This window comes from Rhinolophus sinicus, chromosome 14, assembly GCF_057876585.1.
Source record: "Rhinolophus sinicus isolate RSI-liver-muscle chromosome 14, RSI-T2T, whole genome shotgun sequence".
In the NCBI taxonomy this organism is placed as follows: Eukaryota; Metazoa; Chordata; class Mammalia; order Chiroptera; family Rhinolophidae; genus Rhinolophus; species Rhinolophus sinicus.
In genome coordinates this window covers 141818559-141841022 of record NC_142514.1, presented here as the reverse complement: position 1 = coordinate 141841022, position 22464 = coordinate 141818559, and the positions used below count along the sequence as shown (strand labels likewise).

The following is a 22464-nucleotide window of genomic DNA, read 5'->3' as shown; positions in this document are numbered from 1 at the left end:
ACAAAAACTATCCGACTCCATTAGAAAAAGCAACATAAGGATAATGGGAATCACAGAAGGAGAAGAGAGGGAGAAGAAACTTATTTAAAGAAATAATAACTTTCCCAAACTAGGGGAAAGAACTGGATATACAAATCCACAAAGCTAACAGAATGCCTACTTATCTCAACACAAAAGAAACTTCTCCAAGATATAGTATAATAAAATTGTCAAAAGTCGGGGCCAGCCCGGTGGCTCAGGCGGTTAGAGCTCCGTGCTCCTAACTCTGAAGGCTGCCGGTTGGATTCCCACATGGGCCAGTGGGCTCTCAACCACAAGGTTGCCAGTTCAATTCCTCGAGTCCCGCAAGAGATGGTGGGCTCTGCCCCCTGCAACTAAGATTGAACACGGCACCTTGAGCTGAGCTGCCTCCCGGATGGCTCAGTTGTTGGTTGGAGCGCGGGCTCTCAACCACAAGGTTGCCAGTTAAAAAAAAAAAAAAACCTTGTCAAAAGTCAATCATAAAGAATAAATTTTAAAGTCAGCCAGGGGAAAAAAGACAGTAACTCCAAAGATACCTCCATTAGGCTATCAGCAAATTTCTCAACTGAAACTCGACAGACCAGGAGAGAGTAGAATGAAATATTCAAAGTATTGAAAGATAAAAACCACCAGCCAGAAATACTGTATCCAGTAAAGTTATCATTCAGATATGAGAAATACTTTCCCTGACAAACAAAAGGTGAGGGAGTTCACCACCACTAGACCTGCCTTACAAGAAGTGTTGGAAAGAGCTCGTCTACCAAAAAATCAAGTGGAAAAAAGAGCTCTTCTACCAAAAAAAAGCAAGTATACAAAATCTGAGTACTATGAAAAATGGACAGGCAGAATCAGAAAATTGCACAGCTATTTCAGAATTGGCTGTTAATCACTAAAATTTAGCATAAAGCTTAAAGGGAAAACACATTTAAAAATAACTTATCTATAGTTATTTGAAGTAGCTATCTTCAATTGGGTAACAAACTCACAACATAAAAAGGGGCAATATGTAACAACAAAAACATAAAAGGGACAGAGGAAAAAGACAAAACCTGTATAGGCAAATGAAGACTCTATCATCAGAAAAAGAACAATTTTATCTATAACATGTTTTATACAAACCACATGCTAACCACAAAACAAAAATCAAGAGCAGAGACACGAAACATAAAAAAAAAAACTGGAAAAAAATCATAGAAAACCACCAAACTAAAATGGCATACAGAAAAACAAGAGAAAAGAAACATGGAGATATAGAGAAAAATAGAAAACGAAAGATAAAATGACAGTAGTAAGCCCTCATATATCAATAATTACCCTAAATGTAAATGGAATAAACTCACCAATCAAAAGACACAGAGTGGTTGGATGAATTAAAAAACAAGACCAAACTACATGCTGCCTGCCAGAGACTCATCTCAGCTCTAAAGACAAACATACACTCAAAATAAAGGAGTGGAAGATGATACTCCAAGCAGAAAACGGGTGTAGACATACTTATATCAGAGAAAATAGACTTAAACCCCAAAAAAGTAACGAGACAAAGATGGACATTAAATAATGATACAAAGTGTCATAAAAAAAATATGGTGGCTGTTTAAATTTTAAAAATATTTATTACAAGAAAAGACACATTGCCATTAATCCCCCTTGCTTCGTACACACTTATCCCATCGTTCTGGGCACTTTCTGACACAGTTCTGTAAGTCCTCTTTTGTGAGTATCTTTAGTTGTGGTGTCATGGATGCCTCAATGTCCTGAATCATTTCGACTTTGGGGAAAAGCCAGAAGTTGCACAGTGCCAGATACAGTGAATAAGGTGGATGAGGACACACCGTAATGTTTTTATTTGACAGAAATTGCCATACCAGAAGCAATGTGTGACACAGAGCCTTTCCATTGTGATCACAAAATACAGCGAATGGTGCTGTCAAGTGCCATCCAATGGAAAGGCAGGGATCTTCAATATGGGAAGCGCCACATCAAACAGTAACAGTGTGTGACAAGTTTCAACTTGTTCGGTGCAGTCAGTAGGGTGTGAGCTACAGTTGAGAGAAGGTGTGTTTTAAAGTGTGTCATAAATCATCCCCCATCATGACAATGTTCCATGTCACACATTGCTTCTGGTATACAATTTCTGTCAAATAAAGACATTATGGTGTGTCCTCATCCACCTTACCCGTATTTACCAGATCTGGCACTGTGCAACTTCTGGTTCTTCCCCAAGGTCAAAATGATTCAGGATATCAAGGCAGCCTCGAGAGCACAACTAAAGACATTCGTTAAAGAGGACTTACAGAACTGCTTCAGAAAGTAGCAAGAACGATGAGATAAGTGTGTTTGAAGCAAAGAGGTGTATATTTTAGGGGGATTAATGGCAATATGTCTTTTACTGTAATATTTTTTTTATTTAAGCATTGACCATATTGTTTGATCACACCTTGTAAAAGGGAGCAATCCATCAAGAACAGTAACATTTATCAATACATATGAACCAAAAATAGGAGCACCAAGGTATATAAACAACTATTAACAGATCTCAAGGAAAAAATTGACAGCAAAATGAGAACAGTAGGGGACTCTGACACCCCACTTACATAAATGGATAAATCATCTAGACATTAAGTAAATAAGGAAACAGTGACCTTAAATGATATCTTAGACCAGATGAATTTAATAGATACATGTAGGACACTGCATCCAAAAGCAATAGAATACACATTCTTCTCAAGTGCATAAAGAACAGTCTCAAGGATAGACCATATGTTGGGACACAAAACCAGTCTCAATAAATTTAAGAGGATTGAAATTATATCAAGCATCTTTTCTGACCACAACAGTGTGAAAGTAAAAACCAATTACAAGAAGAAAACTAGAAAAATCACAAATATGTGGAGATTAAACAACATGGTCCCGAACAACTACTGGGTCAATAGGGAAATAAAAAAACAAATTAAAAATACATGGTGACAAATACAAATAGGACATACGAAAATCTATGGGATGCAGCAAAATTGGTCCTAAGAGAGAAGTTTATGGTAATACAGAGCTATCTCAAGAAATAAGAAAAATCTCAAATAAGCAATCTAACCTTACACCTAAAGGAACTAGAAAAAAAGAACAAATGAAGCCCAAAATCCATAGAAGGAAGGAAATAATAAAAATCAGAGCATAAGTAAATAGAGACTAAAAAGACAAAAGATCAATGAAACTAAGAACTGGTTCTTTGAAAAGATAAAAAGACAAATCTTTAGCTAGACTCATTAAGGAAAAAAAGAGAGAAGACTCAAATAACTAAAATCAGAAACAAAAGAGAGGTTACAACAGATACTACAGAAATACAAAGGACCATAAGAGACTACTATAAATAGATACAGGACAAGTCAGAAAATCTAGAGGAAATGAGTAAATTCTTGGAATAATTCTTAAAAGAGACCAATCACTAGTAAGGAGATTAAAACGCTAATCCAAAATTTCCCAAAAAACAAAAATCTGGGAGCAGACAGCTTCACTAGTGAATTCTACCAAACATTCAAAGATTTAATATACATCCTTCTTAAGCTCTTCAAAAAAGAAAAAAAAAAAAATGAAGAGGAGGAAATGCTTCCTTCATTTTACAAGGCCAACATTACCCTGATACCAAAGCCAGACGGGACAACACAAAAAAACAAAATTACAGGTCAATATCTCTAATGAACATAGATGCAAATATCCTTAATAAAATATTAGCAAATTGAATACAACAACACATTAAAAAGATCATACACCATGATCACGTGGTATTTATTATAGGGATGCAAGGATGGTTCAGTATCCACAAATCAATCAACGTGATACAACACAGGAACAAAATGAAGGATAAAAATCATATGATCATCTCAATAGATGCAGAAAATGCATTTGACAAGATTGACTATCCATTTATGATAAAAAAAAAACTCTCAATAAAATGGGTATAGAAGGAAAGTACCTCAATAAATAAAGGCCATATGTGACAAACCCATAGATAACATCATACTGAACAGTGAAAAACTGAAAGCTTTTCCTCTAATATCAGGAACAAGACAAGGATGCCCATTATGGTGTTCAACATAGTATTAGAAGTCCTAGCTAGAGCAAGAAGGAAAACAAAAGAAAAAGAGAAAAAGAAGGCATCCAAATTGCAAAGGAAAAAGTAAGGTCGTCACTATTTATGGATGCCATGATTTTATATATAGAAAACCCTAAAACCTCCTACCAAAAAACTATTAGAAATAAAAAACAAATACAGTAAAGTTGTACAGTATAAAATCAATATACAAAAATCTGTTGCATTTCTATATACTAACAATGAAAAATTAAAAAGAGAAATTAAGAAAACAAATCAATTTATAATTGCAATAAAAAAATAAAATATCTAGGAATAAAATTAAACTGTTGAGGTAAAAGGCTGATACACTGAAAACTAAAAGACATTGTTGAAAAAAATTGAAGACACAAAGAAATGGAAAGATATTCTGTGCTCATGGATTGGAAGAATTAACACTGTTAAAATGTCCATACTACCTAAAGCAATCTACAGATTCAAGGCAATCCCTATCAAAATCCCAACAGCATTTTTTACAAAAAAAATCCTAAAATTTGTTTGGAACTACAAAACACCCCAAATAGCCAAAGCAATCGTGAGAAAAAAGAACAAAGCTAGAGATATCACACTCCCTGATTTCAAACTATAGTACAAAGCTGTGGTAACCAACAATGTATGGTATTAGCAGAAAAACAGACACACAATCAATGGAATGGAATCAAGAGCTCAGAAATAAACCCCCATATATATGGACAACTAATTTACAACAAAGAAGTCAAGAAAAAACAATGGAGAAAGGGAAGTATCTTCAATAAATGGTGTTGGGAAAATGGATAGCCACATGCAAAAGAATAAAGCTAGACCACTATCTTAACACCATATACAAAAATTAACTCAAAATGGGTTAAAACTTGAACATAAGACCTAAAGCCATAAAAATAAAATAAAATACATTAAAGACCAAAATACAGGCAGTAAATTCCTTGATATTGGCCTTAGCAATGTTTATGTGGATTCAACTCCAAAGGCAAGGAAAACAAAAGCAAAAATAAAAAAATAGGACTACATCAAACTAAAAAACTTCTGCACAGCAAAGGAAATCATCAACAAAATAGAAAGACAACCTACAGAATGGAAAAAGATATTTGCAAACCATACATCTGATAAGAGGTTAACATCAAAAACATATAAAGACCTCATATATCTCAACAACAAAAAACAAACAACTCAATTAAAAAATGGTCAGAGGATCTGAATAGACATTTTTCCAAAGAAGACATACAGATGGCCAACAGGCAAATAAAAAGATGTTCAACATCACTAATAATCGGAAAAATGCAAATCAAAACCACGAGATATCACCTCACACCTGTTAGAATGGATATCATCAAAAAGACAGAAAACAAATTAACTGTTGGGGGCGGCCGGTTAGCTCAGTTGGTTAGAGCGCAGTGCTCATAAAACCAAGGTTGCAGGTTCGATTCCTGCATGGGCCACTGTGAGCTGCGCCCTCCACAACTAGATTGAAACAACTACTTGACTTGGAGCTAATGGGTCCTGGAAAAACACACTTAAAATAAGTTAAAGTTTTTTTCAAAAAAAAAAGAAGTGTTGGAGAGGATGCAAAGAAAAGGGAACCCTCATACACTGTTGATGGGAATGCAAATTAGTACAGCTGTGGAAAGCAGTGTGGAGATTCCTCAAAAAATTAAGAATAGAACTACCATATGATCCAGCCATTCCTCTCTGAGTATTTATCCAAAGAAAATGAAAACTAATTTGAAAAGATTTATGCAAACCTGCGTTCACTACAACATGGTTTACAATAGCCAAGACATGGAAACAACCTGAACATCCATTGACAGATGAATGGATAAAGATGTGGTACACATGTCATAAAAAGGTGAAACCTGTGACATGGATGGATTTTGAGGGTATCATGCTAAGTGAAACAAGTCAGCCATAAAAGATAAATACAGTATGATTTCATTCATATGTGAAAACATAACATTAAAAAAAAATAAACAGAAAAAAAAAAAACTTCATAGAGACACACAACGGATCAGTGGTTACCAGAGGAGAAGGGGGGTATTGGGTGAGCAAAATGGGTAAAGGGGGTCAACTGTATGTGATGGATGGAAACTAGACTTTTGGTGCTGAGCATGATGCAGTATATACAGATGTTGAATTATATAATGTTGTACATGTAAAACTTATGTTATTAACCAATGTTATCTCAACTGGGAAAAAAAGAAAAGAAACTAAGGCACAGAGAAATAAACTAAGTGGTGGCATTTAGAGACAGGCAGTCTGGCTCTAGAGTCCAAGCTCTTAGCTACCACACTACACTGCAGAGTATAAAAAGAATATACACATATATATATATGTATATATTTTTATATGTATTTTTATATTATATATATAAATATATATTTATACATACATTTATATTTTATATATATAACTATATATTTATATATATAGTTATATATATATACATACCGGTATACAGGGCTTAAAAACACTTCCCATAATAACATCTATTTTACATAAAGTCCAAACTTCTGTCACTTTAGCTTTACTTCTCACTGCTGCTTCCATGTACCCTCTACTCCCACCAGACTGACATACTCATGGGCCCCGCCCATCCCCTCCCATCACTGCTCTTCCCCTCTTCCTCTCCCCCAATCCTAGTCAACCTTTCAGGCTTAGTTCCTCCAGGGAGGGATTTATCGTTGGTTTAATGCCTACCATGTATCAGTCACTAGGCTTGTGTCTTAGACACATTACCTCATTGAATCCTCCCAACCCTGTGAGGCTGCTATTACTATGCCTATTGTACAGTAAGGAAAAAGCAGTTCCAAGTTAACTTGCGAATGGCCCACAGTTCTGAGGCACACACACTTTCCATTACACCTTCTAAGCCCCTTATGACCTATTCCCCACACTGAAAAACTTAACACGTGTACTATTTGATTTTGCATTTTACTGAAAACTATCTTAAACTATTTTCCTGTTTATGTATGTGCCTTGTCTCTCCAACTGGACTCTGAGCCTGTCACCCCAAGGGCTTCCCCTACAGTACCTAACACATAGCTAGGCACACAGGGGCTACAGAGTTTTACCAAACTATTAGGTTGGTGCCAAAGTAATTGTGGTTTAAAAGGTTAAAAATAACTGCAAAAACCGCAATTACTTTTGCACCAATCTAATAAAGCAATAGGTCTGGGTTCAGCTAGAGGAGAAAATTGTTGTGTTCTAGGTAAAGATGCTAAGCACCTGTGTGTTAACCATACATAACTATTGATTAATTTCTTCTAGAGCTAAGGAAAAAGTTCTCTTAACCAAAAAATCACATAGTGAAGTCATTCATGAGTCATTCTTGTCAGCAATGATATGACGATCCCAAGTAACAAAAAAAGAATTACAATGGGTGGAGTGTTTCTTTCCCTTCCCACTCTGTGGGGAACACAATTAGGTGATGCTCTCTAACGAGTGCACACAGCTTCAGCTATAGAATGAGGGAATCCCAAAGGGGAGATCAGCAAAACCCAGACGATCCTAAAGTTGTTCACAGAAAGCCTCCACAGGGCTCAGAATAAGATGGAAGCAAAAAACTGGACAAGGTAACGGAGAATCTGGGCTCCAGTTCTGGTTCATTCATTTATTCATCAAGAATTTATTAACAGTACTGAGGATACCAGTCAATCTAGTTCACGATCCAGACAGGTAAATTACTTAATTTCTCTGGACCTCAATTTCTTCACCTCTAAACAGCTTAATAAGCACTTACTTGCCCATATCACAAGGTGTTGAGAGGTTCAAATGAGAAAAGGGCAGATTAACGTCATGGGCAAAGTATAAAGCTGTATTTTTTTAATTGTGGTAAAGCATACATAACATAAGAGGCTCTATTTTATATCTGCATTCTCTGGCCTAAAGGGAGAGCAGTGGTTGGGAGAAAATGCGGAAATGAGATCAGGGGTAACCTCAACTTCGTCATAGTCACCCACTTTCCTGACCCTCTGTTGGGCCTGTAGGATTTCCAGGAATCACCGCAAAAAATCAGTTCTAGAACTTTTAGGTTGGGAAGGCCTAGAAGATTCATAGACTCTCAGAGCTCGAGGGCCTTTAGAGGCCAGCTCATCCTAACCCCCACCCATCTCTCATCTTTCTTCCAGCCCTTTACCAGGTCATTGTGAGGGCCCTGCCTATGTGTACCTACATCCTCTAAGAGACCCCAGAGATCAAGCAACATTTTAAAAAACAGATTACATGGTCCAGCTGCCCTTTCTCACACCTTACTCATTATGGGTGGTGGTCTTAATGAGAAATCCAGCATTTCCTCACAGTAACCCTAGGCAGCTCGTCTCTGGTTAACAGTTGTAATGTCAAAGCACTTGTATTTCTGGGTGGCCCACTCCAACGATAGGGGGTCTCGTAGTTTGAGAAATCTTCCTTGTGCAGCTGGGGACCGAATAAACAACAATGTAAACTACTTTAGTTAGAGAAATTGCCATTTTAAAGTTGTCAGCCCCTCTCTGTCTTAGAAACATCAAGTCGTCTTAGAGCAGACCCTTATTCTCGAGGGGACCCCTTTTAACCATATAAATATAAAACAAGTGGGCACACATTACCCTTGGGGAAAAGGATACAACATGATCTTTTGAGACTTGACAAAAACTGTTCCCAAGACCCTTTGGTATGCAAAACTGGGGAAAATAAATACAAATAAGCACAGAGTCCAAAGCCCTTCCAGGACCAGACACTGAAACCTTGACCTCCTTTCTTTGGAGGTTCATGGCTAGGAGAATTTCTCTGACAGACTGAGATCCTAAGTCAAGTTAAAGGTAGGAAAGGACACTAAGAGCCGAAAATAAGTGCTCAAGCTGAGGAAACAAAAAAGTTTGACTGGGTGTTCACAGCTTAATAACTACAACCAAAATGCTCATGGAGGAAGACAGGTTCTGGAACTGAAATCTAGAATAATTCTAGACCCAGCCAACTGGAAATCGTAGGAGTTCCCTCCTCTAGGGAATGAGCTCACACATATATATGAACGTAAGAGCATTCACTTTTAGAACTCAAGCCTCGTGGAGCCTAGGCCAAGGTGCCACTGAAGGAGCACGATCATCCTCTCTCCAAAGCCACTGGAACTTACGCAGAACCAAGTCCTCGTGGCTACCGTGAATGAGGAAACAGCATACTGTGAGATCCGTTTTTGAAAACCACACTGTATATCATCAACAGAAGCTAAAAAATGAGGCCCACTAGCAGACCAGTCAGATTCTCTAGTTCTCTATTCAGAACTAAGCCTGACCTCTTGGGACTAAATGAGCCCTTAGAGTTCTTGAATATTCCAGAAAGAGAAAGAAGGAAGAGGAAAGGCCCCAAGAGAAACATACTGAATTTCCAGATAATTTCATACTCATTCAAGAGATTAATCTTAACAATGAAAAGAGATCTGACCTTATTTGTACTCCAAGCTGTTGACAAGCTAATGGGGTATGTCATATCCATCGCACTTTAATTTTTCCATAATATGCTACACTGTCACCCAGTCATAGGGCTCTACTTACGCCTTCTGAAGCCACATAGAAAAACAAGTTGATTTTCTCTTTCAAAAAACAACCTTTCAATGATATGAAGACAATGATTACATTTTCTCTTCAGGACTTGCAAAACTGGCTCCTTCAACCCCTCTTACAAGGACTAGGTCTCCAGGCCCCTCTCCAAGATCTTGCCTACTTTACACACGTTCCAGTCTTTCCACGTTGCCCTTATACAGTGCCCAGCCCAGAACTGGCTGCAGCCTACTACTGATACCACTCTCAGAGCATATGAGACCCTTGTGACTTCTCCATTTCTATACCGCAGTTATGTGAGCTTAGGAGCCAGTCCCTTTTTCAGATACTACGTTATACCTTGTTAGGAGGCTCCCTGGTCCTGTCCATTCTTCACGGCCTAGAAACGCAAAGGCTGGGCAAAAGGCAAGTAGCTCTCTGCCTGCTTTGGTCATGGGATTCTAGGGGTACTGAGATAACTATTTCATCCCTCCCCATTGCCTCCCTCTGGGCCTCTTGCTCCCCAAGACCCTTTAGTGCTTAGACTGTAATCCTATCTCATCTTACTCTTAATGCACTTGTCCACCAGGGCAAGAGGGGAAATGGCTGCATCACAAATGAAGAGATGGAAGGCAGTATAGCAAAGTAGTTAAGAACGGGGGCTCTGGAGTCAGATAGCCTGGGTTCAGATCCTGGTTCTATCACTTAGTAGCCATGAGACTTTGGACAAATCACTTTAACTCCTCTGTACCTCCATTTTCCCTTCTGTAGAATGAGGATGATAAAAGTACCTATGGATGGAAATGTTGTATACCTTGATTGCAGGGGAGAGATTATGGAGATGTATATATCTGTCAAAAGTGAAACTGAACACCTGAAATATTGCATTTTATTACATGTACAATATATATCTCAATAAAGTCAACTGAAAAGTAAAAGAAAATTATAGTAACTACTCATGGAGAATTGAAAGAATTGTAAAACATTTAAAATAGTTCCAGCAAACATAGTAAGCACTCAACAAATGTTATCTATTTGTAATGGAATTTGCAATGCTGCACACAATGTCTGTGTCCTAGGATTGCTGCCGGCGAGCAAAGGAGAGCTCTGAAGACCCAAGGCAGCCAGCCTTGGGTCTTTTCCCAGAAGTTTCATTACAGACCTGGTTTTCACCAGATAAAACACCAGTATTACAAACCACACCCCTTCCATGCTCCACCTGAGGTTGAGTTTAACACAGGGGAAGCCAAACCACAGGAATCATGATCAAAACCAGAGATATTCCAATGAAACTGGGAGGGACCTGCTTTCTTTCGTCTTTTTCTGGTTTAGACCATAATGTTTTCCTGGGCCAACTTTGATGATTGCTCAGTTCTTCACCAAGTTGTCCTGAATTTCTCCTGGGCCCAGCCTGTGCAGGAGTTAGGGAGTGACAGAAGGCAAAGGAATCAAGTTTCCTGGCTGCCTCACTGTCACCAAGTTCACAAACTACAGGAATTGCAAAAAGAAAAAGGAGACTTACATGAAAGACAGCAAGGTGGTGAAGGAGTACTCCGCAGGGAGTTGGAAGAGCAGTGTCTGGCCTCAGCTGGCACGAGTCACATGACCTTGAACTAGTCCCATGCCCACTGTGAACCTGTTTCCTCCTCTATAAAATGAAGGGATACTAATAAACAATCTCAGTCTGTGGCCTAACGGTGGTAGAAAAACAGGTGTAAGAGGACCTGTTTTGAGCTCTCAGCCCTGAGAGAAATCTCCGGATGAGCCAAGTGAGCTAATTTAGAAGAATTGATTCTGTCTTCGATCCAGAATGCAGTAAGGGGAGTGCCTCCTTGCTGCAGCAGCAGTGATGGCATGCATGACCTGGACAAGATCCCTTGCAGCTGCTATTACAGGGACCGGGTTCATTTCCATTTTCTCACCCCACATTGCCCCATGGGGCCAAACCTGAGAATTAAGGAAGCAGGATGCCAAGAGTGGCTCATCTCTGGCATTTCCTCCCTCCCCATTCCCTGGGTCAGGCCCAGGGGCTTAGAAGAACACCATGAGGTGAAGGGCAACGTAAGGCAAAGCAGGCAAAGATAACATCTGTGGAGAACAACAGTGTTCTCTCTGGGAGTCAGCACTGGGGCCGGGAAGACACACAATCCACTGAATGATGCAAGGGAATCCTTTGAGTGTATGGAGGTACACAAGGCAGTTGTACCGAATCGTGTATTTGGGAGTTCTGGTGTCAGCGAAGTTCAGTCCAACAATTACTGATCCTCTGGTCTCCCTGAGGCCTTGTGCCTGCTAAAGACAGATGAAACGGACTCAGTTTCTTGTTTTTAAGAGGCTCAAGATGCCACAAGGGAAGCAGACAGTTGAGTGAATAATCACAGTACAACAGGGGCCTCTACCACGTCCTGTGGAGGCATAAAAGTAGGCGTGCCTACCTCCACAGAGAGAAGACATAAAAGGGGGTGTCCTGAAAAGGTGCCATCTAAAGTGGGTCTTGAAGGTGAGTAGGCATATATGGGGTAGAGAAGATGGAAGGACATTCCTGGCAGAGGGGGCAGAATACACAAAGACCTGAGATAGGAAAAAGTCTGTCACGCTTCAGGAACTGCAAGCTATCTGGTGGAGCAGGAACACACGATGGGTGAATGCAGCAGCCTTGTGTTATTTAAGACCCACTTCTCAAACGGGACTGCAAAGCCTCCAAGAGAAGAAAGGAAGAGAAGCAAGAGTGCTGAAAAGCAGGCGAGGCAGCAAATACGCCTCTCACCTCCTCTCCCGCCCTTCCCCAGCCTCTGCCTCACACACATCCCTCTCCCACACCACACACACCGCTGGCAACTCTAGGACGGAAAGCACTCCCTACCCTAAGCTCCAGAATCCCCATTTGAATAGGCAAGTCCTCTAGTAAAAGACAGAAATAAGAACCTTAAGAAAAGGGACATTAAGTACTCATTTACAAAGATCCAACTAACCCTAGCAGCCATGCAACTCTGAACAGCTGAGGACATCTCATCCCACCACCCAAGCTCAGATCCAAAACGCTTTTCACTCAGACTCATTTCTTGTGAGCCATCTCCGGCTTCTGTCCTCCTGAGAACGCTGTGGGAGCGGGAGTAAGAAAGGCAGCCAACAAATCCAGAGCTGACTGAGGCTTTAAAAATGGCTTTAGCTACGGTTATATGGTTGCCTCATGCTAAACACAAAAATAAATTTTAGATGGGAAAAAAAATGACTCTAGCAGGACACATTTCTGAGCCTCAGCCATGCTGAGAATCCTTAGGTTATTGACACAGGGAGGCCAGGCAGACAAGTCAAAGTAAACAAGACCAAAGAAGCCATGGAAACAAGATGACACACAAGGACTAAAGTCTGTAACCACACTGGGAAACAGCTGGGAGAGAAGCAGGGACTTGAGAGTCAGACTTGAGCTCTACTCCCCAGCCACCACTTACTAGCTAGCTTCACTGAACCTTCCGCCTTTTCATCTGTAAATGAGAATAGTAGTAGTCTTTACCTAAGAGCATTATTAGGCATATTAAATGAAGTAAAGAATATAAACAACCTAGCCTGAGGCATATAGTCAGTGCATTTAAAGTTATTTAAAACTTTACTTCCCTTCCCTTTAAGCAGAGCCGGAGTGATGCGCTGTTGCACAATTAGGGGGAGGTGGCCCCATTTACAACACAGTCTCTGTGAACAGCGCGCCCTGCAGTTATGCAACGCACAGTCCAAGAGAGGCAGCCACTAAGACTTGCCTTTAAGCAGGGCCGAACTCAGAAAAACGGAGCTAAAATACCATTGCAGGTGTATTCAAGACACTGGATGGGTCTGAGACCACACAATCAATCCGAGTAACAAATACAAGACACCAGGAACACAGAGCTCTGAAAACCAAGGCAACTTCATCTTAACCAAAAAGGCTCTTCTATGTTCCTATTGGGGTAAAAACTAACTTCTCGACCTCCATCAACCTGAAGTCTGTAGATGAACCCCATCAACCAAGGATCTTGTGAGTGTGAAGCCAGTGGTAAGAGCAAATGCTACAAGTTTCCAGCTAAGGTCCATGTCCTCTCTGCTTGACCAGTGGGCCAAACACTGAAGGGCAGGCAGTTTCTCTAAAGGTGTTAACTACTGTCACATGAGACCCAGGAGACTGAATCCAAAATCTAGGGTGACCTTAGCACCCTGGTTACCAAGGGGTGATGCCACTGCTCCTGATTGAGTTTCTCCAGGGTAGGTAGGCACCATGTCTGATTGCTTTGTACGTCCCCTGACCCTAGCACAGTGCAGGATATAATCTACCAGCTATAAATGGTTGCTTAATAAATGAACCACAATGGACATGGCCTTATCCCTATCTCCTGTCCTCTAGGTCTTTGCATATGTAGTACTCTACCTTTCTTTTTTTCTTTCTTTTTTTTTTTTCATTAGTTTCAGGTGCACCAAACAATGTAACAGTTAGACATTTATCATTTATATCCCTTACACAGTGACAACCCCTCTCCCCCCATCCCACTATCCCTGACATCGCACACAGCCATTACATTTCCACTGTCTCTATTCCTAATGCTGAGTACTCTACCTTTCTTATCCCCATTTGCTTAGCTAAGTTTTCTCAATTCTCAGGTCAACTTAAATGTCACTTCTTCAGGTAATGTGAGGTCTTTCCTGACACCCTACACAATATTAACTCCCCTGCAATATGTACCCTCTCATCACATCCCTTATTTATACTTCATGACATTTATCAGAATTCACTGTGAAGTCTTTCCTGTTACACTGTAAGCTCTAAAGGTGCAGGAACCATATCTATTTTGTTCATTATACTGATTCCCAGGGCCTGGTAGAGTACCCGGCACAGAGGGAGTGCCCACCCACTATGTTAGATGACTGAATACACGCATGAAGGAAGGAAGGAATGAAAGAGCTCCAGCCCAAAATAACTCTGGGGTCGTTGGGGACCCAAAACTGCTTGCTCAGCCTTAAACTGTCAATAGTTACTTTTTGAGTAGAATCGTAATATAGCCTACAAATGTCTATGCATGGAAGAAAACAGGAGATTTGATGAACAATACCAAGTAAGCAGAGATCAAGTAGGGGTTATGAAGCAGAAACCCCACCTCTGGGTGCCTAAGGAATATGGTTTATAAGCCTGCAGGACAGCCACTCTCTGACCTGGGTTCACTAAGGTCACACGGGCCTGTGGTAGGTGCGTACCATCCTGCTATAGCCATCCACTGCACTCCCATTGTTGCCCACAGACTGACTGGCCTTCTTCCCCTCCCTTCAGCTTCACCCCCACTTCTCCAAGCTATATGTGATCATTAAAAAACACAAGTGACCCCAAGGATAGTCTCCAAATTATCCTAGCCCAATTTTACTACAAAAAGTTGTGAACAGGGAAGCTGTCATTTAGGAAGGACAAGATCAGAAGACCTGGATTCAAGGGTTACCTACGTGATAGTAGGTTATTTAGTGAATCTTTCTGAGTTTTAGTAATATCTTCTGTAAAGGAAGACGGAGATAACACATGCAAAGGGCCCAGTACAGTGCCCCATATCGTGAGGGTCCAACACAGGTTAAAAAAAAACCCACCCAGGGCATAGGATTATTATTTCCTGCTAAATGCTAAGCACTTTCACTTGATCTGATACAGCAGAGACCCAAGAGGCCAGAGGCGAAGGGTACCCATGCAGACTTGGGCCCACATTGCCTCCTAAAAGGGGATGGGCAGATTGCCCTGTTTCCATTCTCTGTCTAGCTGTCTGAGGAAATTACCAGTAGGCGGGCTGCTGGGAGTGGGGAGGTGGGGGGAAGAGCTGAGGCTCTCCCAGAACATCAGATCTATTAATAGCCTGGTCACGTGTCTATAGAGGCACAGGATTGTTGTCTGTAAACTTGGTAACCTATAGCCCAAGACAGACAGTTCAGGGCTGGGGTGTGTTTCAGACCAAGCACTGCAGTCTGGGGTCCACTCTAAATAAGGAAATATGGAAGCAAACCAAACCAATCAGAGATAAGGTGTTGACTCTTCACAAGATGCAGGGAACGAAACCACAAAATAAATCCCTCACCCTCCCTAACCCTGCTAACTTTATGTTTCGGTAGGCCTCCGATGAGACTTAGCCTTCGTAGGCATTTCAATTTACCCTTGGAAATACCTTCACATACTCACTCTGTCCGGACTGACTGTGTCACCTTGGACAAGTCACTGCTCTCTAGGCTTGGGTCTACACCTGAAACTCAAGAAGGCTAAGCCAGATGATGCTTACATCTTGATGGTTTTCTCAGACATCTTCATCTCAAAGTCCCAGCCCTGACTTAATGAGAATCCAAAGTCTAAAACACTGTGTTTGGAGATGGAGAGAGAGGGTTTCAGGTGTACTGCCCTCTGCCACCAGCCTCAGCCACTCCACCAACAAGAGAGACAAAGAATATAATGAACTGGGAACCAGCCGTCCCAACCTCTCAAAATCCCAGCACCTCTAGCCTCAGAAGGCCATCATCTCATAGCACCCAGGAATGGGCTCAGTAAATACAGGCAAATGACCTCACGGCATCTGAGTGTGGGTGCTAATTGCCAATTCCCACACAGTTCCTTAAAGGACAGCCCTGGAACAGAGGTCTGCCTGCTTTAAAATAAAAAAAGGAAAAGGATATAAAGGGCCTGTATTTCCAGTCTTTCCCAATCTCAGTGCCACCATCCGAGAAAAAGCAAAGCAGGACATCTGCAGGAAACTTACCAAGGGACTAAAGTAATTAGATGGCAGATATGAGATTTAAATGCAATTATGCATGTTGGTGTGTGCAGTATGGAACTGTCCGTGGGTGTATGGGCTTTTCTTTATCCCACCAACTAGCCTCATGAGGAAGACTCAGGAAGTGATGACTTCCAGAATGGCAGGAAAGCTGTAACACAAGGAAGGGTCAGTGCTTTGGGGCACCGCGAGGTGCTCTTCTACACACATACTCAATGCACACACACATAATCACAATCACACATCCCAGGGCTAAACTAAAAAATCCACAGAGTACAGATAAACCAAGTGAATTTAAAAGACAAAATAGGGGCGGCCAGATGGCTGAGTTGGTTAGAGCACGCGCTCTGAACAACAGGGTTGCCAGTTCGATTCCCACATGGGCCAGTGAGCTACGCCTTCCACGAGCTGCCGCTGAGCTTTCGGAGGGGTGGCCAGATGGCTCAGTTGGTTAGAGCGTGAGTTCTCAACAACACGGCTGCCGGTTCAATTTCCGCATGGGACGGTGGGCTGTGCCCCCTCCAACTAAAGATTGAAAACAGCAACTGGACCTGGAGCTGAGCTGTGCCCTCTACAACTAGACTGAAGGACAGTGACTTCGAGCTGACGGGTCCTGGAGAAACACACTGTTCCCCAATATTCCCCAATAAAAATAAAAAAAATTTAACTTAAAAATAAATAAATAAAAGACAAAATAGTTCCCAAGCCAGTAAAATTTAACTGTTACACAGAATTACATCTGTATTAACATATCTAAAGAAAAAAATGTGTCCTTTATCAGGAAGGTTAGTCAGACATGGAAGCTAAGAAAAAGCAGAGTCACAGACACACATATTGGCAGACACACAATTGGGTTTGTGGACAGAATGAACCCATCATTCATTCATTCCACAAAGGTTTACTGAGCACTTACTACATCCCAGGCACAATTCTAGGCCCTGGGAATACAGTGCTCCTAACATTCTCAAGGAGAGAGGGAGGGAGCCAACAAAGTCCAAACATTCCAGTTGCTTTCCCATGACCTTTCCATCCCTACCATGAGTCGAATGCATCGGGCTACTTACTGTAGCCACTATAGCAGCCAGGGTTCTTAGTTGCAAGAACAACTTAGTTTGCAAGTTCAACAACCAACACGGATGCTGGCTAGTCTAAGCATAAAAAAGCTTATTGAAAGAGAAGCTCAGCCTCACCTGGAGTAGTGGAAAACCAGAGATGGATGCCAAGAACAATGCCTAAAATCAGGCAGCAGAACTAGTCTGGTCAGCACACCCGCTTCCACTGCCAAGCTCCCCTGTCTCTAGCCACCATAACACAGCTGCTGCAGCAGCCGGCACACCACTGCTGCCCCAGGAACACGACCTTGCTGTCTACACCACCACTACTGCAGTCTCTGCTGCTTCGCATCACCAGCTCTTCAGAGTCCAAGTCCATGGTGAGGGGACCAAATTAAAAGAACCTATGGCAAACTGCAGAACAGGTTGTTGAAAGTGAATGTCTGGCATTTTAAGTGAAGAAAGTCTTAAATACAGAAAAGGGTAATAAATATTCATTTCAGCCACTTCAGCATTATACACAAAGCACCGGATTCATCTAACTAATCTCCCTAATTCAGATTCTATGTTCACCTAACCTTTATGATTAGGATTTGGTGTTCCATGGCACCCAAAGATAGCAAATGTACTGGTCACACCACCACAGGCATTCCAGTATATGTGACAGATCTATTTCTTGAGGTAAACTTAAAAATTCTAGTTTTATGTATCAGCCTCATGAACTTGGGTAAGAGAGTCTGCTTGAAGAGATAAATATTCTCAAATGTACTGACAAAATCTGAACCTTCAAAAAGTGAAACACAAACCAACATTTACTGAGCACTTCATATGTGCTAGACAATATCCCAAGCACTCGATATGGATGACCTAATTTTTTTGTAACAACCTTATAAATTGGGTACCATTCTCCCCATTTAACATAAGAGGAAACTGAGACACAGAGAGCTTGCCTAAAGTAAACTTGCCTAAGAATATGCAGCTAATAAAACAGGAGTCCACAGTTTGAACCCAGGTAGTATGACTCCATACTTAAACTTCTGTCACCTCCCCAAAGTAAATCCCCACCTAATGAGGCCTGTTAGGTGGTGGTCTTGCTCACTGCAGTGTTTCTGGCAGGTTACAGATTGGCAGGAAGACACAGTCTTATGTTCTCCATTCTAAGGTTAAATTCTCGATTTAATTAGCTACAGATATAAAATCTTACTGGAAGAGAAATGGCTGCCCACACAGGACAAGAGCAGATGAAGCATTGATCGAGGCGAGATGAGGCTTTACTTGGCTTCCAGATTCTCTGACTGCAGCTGCTGACAGTACTACCCACACAAGGTAGTGTTTGCTGGACGTACAGCTCAATTCTTATTATGTTACAACCTTTTATTTATATTCAGGGATTATGCCTACATTCAGAAAGAATTTACACAAACAACATATATTAAGACAGTCAGCTCCAAAGTGGGGTGTACAAAACTTTCCCATGAAAGTACAGAAAGAGAAATTAAAACTCTTACTTCATATTAATTTTAATCTTAAATATAAGAATCCTGCTTTACCAGTATTAACTGTCCAGACTACCAATGTGCCCTCTCTGAGTCTGTATGCAGGTTGTTTCCACATCCAAGGTGCCCTGAGATTAGCGTGGGAGCGCCACAGTACTGAAGGGAGAACACCAGTGTCTGCAGTCACTCGTTAGTTTTCAGAATACTATGACATACTGAGGTTAACACATGTCTGATTAAATGAACTTATGAATTATGGCTTCTATTTATTCCCAACTAAACCAAATTTCACCATGCAGACAAGTGATTTTAAAGGATTCTTGCAAATAAGTAAACAAAAAAATAATAATCCTGATGGATTGAACATAATATTACACACAAGGAGGTGGCCAGTTAGCTCAGTTGGTTACAGCGTGGTGCTAATAACACCAAGTTTGCCAGTTCAATCCCCGCATGAGCCACTGCGAGCTGCACCCTCCTTAAAAATAAATAAATAAATAAATAAATAAAAATTACACACAAAAATAAATAGTAATGAGAAAGTGACAGAGCTGATCCTAGTATTCCTAGTATAAGCTCTCTATCGGCTACGTTACAAGGTAAAAACAATCTAATTGGTTCAAACAAAAAGCTGGCCCAAAAAATTCAAAACTATCAAAAGACTACTTAAAATATAGATTCACTGTACCTTGATACATATATTAAATCAGAGGTAAGCCAACATTCTCTGTAAAGGGCCAGCCAGATACTAAATAGTTTAGGCTCACAGACCATATATTCTCTATTGTAACTAAATACCTCCGTCATTACAGTACAAAAGTAGCCATAGATAATATGTAAACAAATGAATGCAGCTGTTTCAATAAAACTTTATTTATAGAAGCAGGGGGAGTTTGCCGACGCTTGCATTAATTAATGATGAAATAAAGCTATCATGATGAAAAACACATCTAAAAATTAAAGATAAACATCTATCAATTTTCTGTGATGTTTAAAGTCTGGAGATACTCAATCCAATTAAGAAGTCTTTTTAGGATCCGAACAGACATTTCTCCCAAGACATACAAAGGGCTAACAGATACATGAAAAGATGCTTAACTTCACTAGCTATTAGGGAAATGTAAATCAAAACCACAATGAGACACCACCTCATACCTATTAGAATGGCTATCATCAACAAGACAAGTAATAAATGTTGGAGAGGTTGTAGAGAAAATGGAACCCTCATACACTGCTGGTGGGAATGTAAATTGGTACAGCCACTATGGAAAACAGTATGAAGGTTCCTCAAAAAATTAAGAATAGAATTACCATATGATCCAGCAATCTTTCTTCTGGATATCTACCCCAAAAATTTGAAAACATTTATCAGTAAAGATATATGTACCTTTATGTTCATTACAGCATTATTCATGGTGGCCAAGACATGGAAACAACTGAAGTATCCTTTGACAGATGATTGCATAAGTAAGATGTGGTACATATATACAATGGAATATTATTGTGCTGTAAGAAAAGATGAAATACTGCCATTTGCAACAACATGATGGATATTGAGAATACCACACGGAGCGAAATAAGTCAGACAGAAAAAGCAGAGAACCATGTGATTTCACTCATATGTGGTATATAAACCAAAAACAACAAAAGAACAAGACAAACAAATGAGAAACAGAAACGCATAGACACAGACAATAGTTTAGTGGTTACCAGAGGGTAAGGGGGGTGGGGGGTGGGGGGTGGGAGATGAGGGTAAGGGGCATCAAATATATGGTAATGGAAGGAGAACTGACTCTGGGTGGTGAACACACAATGGGATTTATAGATGATGTAATACAGAATTGTACACCTGAAATCTATGTCATTTTACTAACAATTGTCACCCCAATAAATTTAAAAAATAAATTAAAAAGAAGAAAAATGATTTTGGTAACATCCACTACAATTGAGCATAAGATGTTTAATAAATACTTGACAAATTGAAAAAAAAAAAAAGAAGTCTCTGTATAGGTTTCCTGCTTAATAATGAAAAACAAAAAGCACATACCATTGGTGAAACACTAGTTCCTTCTTATGGAAGTAAAAAATGGGATTAAATAATACATGAAAAGCAATATTTTTTAAACTGCGCTCAATTGTTATCAAATGCTGTCTGGACGATATATACAAAATATTTCTTAACGTTTTAAAAAAATTACTATTACAAACTATGGAGCATGAGAGATTTGCTATGCAGTAGATACATGTTTTCTTTCATATACCAGGTAAAGGTATTTGCTACATTCTGTTAAGTACTGAAATACAAAAGGAACTGCCTTTTAAGGACCACTAAAGGAAAAATGTACAAGAAATATCCTGTACAGTATAAGGTTTCTTTTATTAAAATAAAGCCTTATTTTTTAAATAACAAAAAATAAAGCTTTTTGGGGGAAACTACTTAAGTATAACCACTGATAAAGCAGCTGCAAATCCACAGAGACAAAATGTAGATTAACTGTTGCCAGGTGCTAGAGAATGGGGAGTGACTACTTAATGGTAATGGAGTTTCTTTTGGGGATGATGAAACTGTTCTGGAATTCGATAGTGGTGACAGTTGTACAATGTTGTTTTTTAAAAAACAACAACAACAACAAGTTGTATACTTCAAAACGGCAAATTTTATGTTATGTGAATTATATCTCAAAAAAAAAATAATTGAATGGCTGTTGGCTGCCTGATGAGCTGGCTGCGTATGAGGGCAGCTTTCACCCTCACTCAAATTTACAGTACAGAATCCAGCTCAGGCTCTATACACTCTAGCACACTGAACGCTTGCAAAATGCATAGGATACAAATACATTTCATCACTCACATTAACCAATACACTTCTTCCTGTTCTGTATGTGTCCCTATTTAAACCTGAAAGACTCATGGCGTTTTTTGTGTGTTTTTTAAAAAGTCCCCTTTGGTGTCTGGACTAAGCAAGGTCTTTGGCATCCTCCACCCCAGGCCCTAAATGGCTCTGCTACTTACCTCACTCTCCCTGATTGGAAGGAAAATACAATCTCTTCTACAAAAGGCTAGAAAGATAGGGAAAAGGGGTTGAGGGACTATCACACTTCAAACAAATATTTATTGGGTAAACTGTCTAGCAGTTTTCAGTTATGCTCTGCAGCCCCTCCTTTCCCCTAGCCTCCTGCCCAGGCTCCTTGGCAAATAACTACTTCTTCAGGCAGAGCAGCTCTATTTCTGTTGGGTTTTAAACATTGGAAATAAACTTTTTAAAATAAAAATGGCTCAATCATGTAGCGGACACATATGAATTTTGCTGTCTAAAATGATCACCCTACCTCCCAAACCCTTCTTTGAGTAAATGCACCTTGATCTTCCCTGCGCTCAGTCCACATGATTCCAGGGGAGCTGACTTGAACTCTCTTGGCCAAAGGAAGCCCAGCATTCTTCTGGCCCCAGTGATTACTTTAGGGTGGGCACAGGACCTAAGGCAAAATCATACCCAAGACTGCCAGCACC

The 22464-nt window shown here is 40.3% G+C and overlaps 1 protein-coding gene and 1 non-coding gene across 8 annotated transcripts in view; one reads left to right on the top strand and one right to left on the bottom strand.

Moving 5' to 3' along the window:
- Positions 1-22464, bottom strand: part of STIM1 (stromal interaction molecule 1) — a 183512-nt gene that overhangs the window by 109866 nt on the left and 51182 nt on the right. The gene's annotated exons all lie outside the window — the stretch shown is intronic.
- On the top strand, positions 5507-5580 carry TRNAY-AUA (transfer RNA tyrosine (anticodon AUA)). Its single transcript has one exon. It is a non-coding gene; the product is annotated as a tRNA-Tyr (tRNA).